Source organism: Miscanthus floridulus, chromosome 10 (assembly GCF_019320115.1).
Source record: "Miscanthus floridulus cultivar M001 chromosome 10, ASM1932011v1, whole genome shotgun sequence".
Classification (NCBI taxonomy): Eukaryota; Viridiplantae; Streptophyta; class Magnoliopsida; order Poales; family Poaceae; genus Miscanthus; species Miscanthus floridulus.
In genome coordinates, this window is record NC_089589.1 from 134,262,255 (window position 1) to 134,265,821 (window position 3,567).

At 39.8% G+C, this 3,567-nt stretch overlaps 1 long non-coding RNA gene across 1 annotated transcript; it reads right to left on the reverse strand.

Moving 5' to 3' along the window:
* Window positions 1-1,056: 1,056 nt before the first annotated feature.
* Window positions 1,057-2,724, reverse strand: LOC136485772 (uncharacterized). Its single transcript, XR_010766543.1, has 2 exons — window positions 2,148-2,724; window positions 1,057-1,379 (listed from the first exon to the last, which is right to left on the reverse strand). It is a non-coding gene; the product is annotated as an uncharacterized lncRNA (long non-coding RNA).
* Between the last annotated feature and the right edge of the window lie 843 nt (window positions 2,725-3,567).

Genomic DNA, 3,567 nt, shown 5'->3' on the forward strand with positions numbered 1-3,567 from the left:
CGTGCCCACATAAAAGTGCCAGCAATAGAAAAGGCACATCTGTTTGGCAGCATAATCAATTTCTGCCATAACTCTGACAAATTGTAGGTTAGAACCGGGAAAGAATTCAGAGGTGCACTTTAAATGCAACAGCGTCAGACCATGCTTTCTAAGGTAAGTCAAACGGACATAGTTATTGTTTTGTATTATTCTTTAAATGCTTTCTAAGTGGTCTGCAACTGAATATTCTTTACGATAATATCAATTGCATATTCAGCTTATAAAATAAAATTTCCCTTCCTCTCAATGTTTAGACCTAAATCTCCTATGTTATGGTAGTATAATAAAATTTCTTATTGTACTCAAAATTAATTTACACAAATCACTATCGCACCTAGAACTGTAGCAATCGGAAGAGTACCGGTTCGAACATTAGCGACTCAAAGGATGAATGCAAATTTCAAAGGCCCTCAACGCTTCCTATGACCCTATATCGACACCATAAGCATCATCGGTAAGATTAAATTCTGTACTGACCCTCAATAGAGGGCGCGGCAAAGCCGCGCCAGTCTTTCTAGTTTAAGTCATAATTTAAGATTTGTGACAAACAGTTGACAAAAATTCAAACATCAAAAAGCCACCGTCACAAATTTATTATGTGACAAAAATTCAAACATCAAAAAGCCACCGTCACAAATTTATTATGTGACGTTTGTATATTTATTGTCACAAGCATATGACATTGCTTTATTGTCACAAACTCCTAGACCTTGCCACGTGGCAGTTGCAGCTCGCATGGTAGAAAAAAACGTCACAAAATAAGATTTGGCATACTAAAGCCCATGTAGCTCATGGGCCACAAATATTTTTTTGACTGTTGCTGGCTGGCCCATTATTGATTTTTATTTTTTTATTTTTTTTATTATTGCAGCGCGTACAATTTTGAGCCCTCAAAATTCGACCCATATTATTTTTCAGCCCACAAATTTGAGCCTGCATATTTTTTCAGCCCAAACATTTTTTCCAGCCCACATTTTTTCAGCCCACAAATTACATGTTAGCCCATCACACTTTACATTACTGAAGGCCGAGATCAATATAATAAATCAAATACACATAATTGACATATCCTCTGGCATTTTAAAAATGATCAAAACTAAAAATACAAAAATGTTATCTTATTCTATTAAGACCTATATTCCTATACAAAACACCTGCAGCAATCTTCCATATCTTCCAACACAAGGACCAGCACAATGAAGTTTCCTGGATTTTCCTAAAATTAGACCAAAAAAAGTTACACAAGTCATACAATAAGAAAGCACTGACTTAGTTTCCAGCCGCTTAAATTCAAGGTAGACGGAGGCATAGCCGCACAAGCACTTAGTGCATAAAAGAACCTGCCATAGAAACAGACAGAAATTTAGAACTTTGATTCAAGAGATGAGCACCAAATTACTTCAACTGGAGATCTGCTACTGCTACCAATCTGCATCTACGGTTTTTCAACAAAGACCAAAATGATTTTTTAAACGTGTCATTTTTTATACCAAAACTAATCCACTAGTGTTCTGTTAATTCAATCTTTTACTTCATTTACTCTCTTTCATGCATACGACTCTCGCGCCAACCATTTCAATAAATAGATTGCTGAAGCAGTAAGCAGCAGCTAGTTACCATAATCTTATATGCAGTCCTGACAAAATGTTTTCTTTAATCCCAACAGAATTTCATACTATCGACCAACAGTACCTAGGGTTTGCTGCTTTTTTTTCAGAAAAGAAAATCATACAATTGACCAACAGACTAAAGCCAGTGTTTGCTGCTTTATTTTCACTGCAAAAATACTGCCCTCTTCTCTATCTAATCTGTTCATAAAAAGGTCTTTCCCATACCTGCAAGGCCCGGATAATAGATAGCAAAGGAGTCTAATCGAGGAACATGACAAGGGAATTTGGATTTCACAAATTAAACTCTCCATCGATTAAAATTACTCTCATCATGTCGATCTGCTGACACAACAATACTCTATTATATATATGCATCCACGATAAGCAAGAAAAAGGAGGAGAAACCTGTACCTGAACAACAGAAGAATTACAATCACACTTAGCACCAATTTCAGCAAAGGAAAAAGGCATGAGGTTGAAAGTTATGACCGCTCGTACCTGAAGAACACGAACGGATGTCCGTCAGTTGCTGAAGAGCTTGCCCTTGACAACGGAGGCACTTGCCGAGGACAATTGAGTACTGTCCAGTTCGCGCGCGCGTAGAGTCGCTGGAGGCCTCGTGGCCATTGTCCATGCCGGATCTCGGTCCCTACAAGGTGGACCGTGTGAGGAGATAGAGAAAGGCTAAGGGACAGAGAAGATTCGTTGGCTCACTCCGGGAGATTGAGCCCCGCCAGATCCACCTACATGACGCCGGAGGATGAGATCTCACCAAGGGAAGAGGCTAGCACGCGCGCCACCACTGGACGACACCAGGCCATGCGCCGCAACCGGACGAGAGTCCAGGCCGCGCGCCGCCACCGGACGAGAATCCAGGCCATGCGTGGCCATCGAAGGAGTACCCGAGTCGACTCTGACGGAGATCCTTGGCCGCGTGCAGCCGCTGTAGTGACCAGGCCATACTCGCCGACGGATTGGACTAGGAGGGGCGGTGGCTGGTCGTGTTGGGTGCGAAGGTGGGAGAGAAGAATGAGGAGGCGCAAAGGGAGGGAGAGAAGCGGCGGCCGGTGCGGTGGAAAAAATGACGGAGGCCGTGGGTTAGGGTTTTCGGGAGCACATTTATACGCTGAATGGCATTGGACTGGACTGACTCAATGCCAAGCATGTCGGGCCTATAAATTTATGGACTAAGTGCCTAATTGTGCCCAAGACAAAAAAAAATTCAAAATTTGAGAAATTCAAACGTAATTTTCCTTGACAAGATGATTTCAAATCAAAAAGTTATCAACCACAAATTTTCAGAATTTTTTGAGATCTATAACTTTTGTTTTTGCTGTTTGTCCATCCGACGTCATTTAAAAAATTCAAATTTCAAATTTTTGAAAATTCAAACGTAGTTTTCCTTGACAAGATAATTTTAAATCAAAAAGTTGTCAACTACAAAGTTGTATAACTTTTTGGTATCTACAATTTTATTTTAGTTATTTCTCCATCCGAGGTCATTTGAAAATTTTAAAATTTAAATTTAAGAAATTCAAACATAGTTTTCCTTGACAAAATGAATTAAATAAAAAATTGTTAACTACAAAGTTTTATAACTTTTTGAGAACTACAACTTTTATTTTGATTATTTAAACATCCAGCATAGTAGTACTAATATTGTTCATAAATTTTACATATCCCTGCGTCGGGTCCCGAAAAAAAAATATATGAGACGATGTCATATAGAATTTTTTCATTCGGGTCCCGTGCTAGCACCCAGCACCGCTTGGTGAGGTTGGTCAGGTACTTCGGTGCTTGGAACGTGAACAGCGGCCGTCTGCCCGTCTATGTCAAAATTCGTATGGAACTTTGGGTTACTGCTTCTCTATGTCAAAATAAAAACAAAGTTACAAGTCCACACAGCAATGACGTAGCG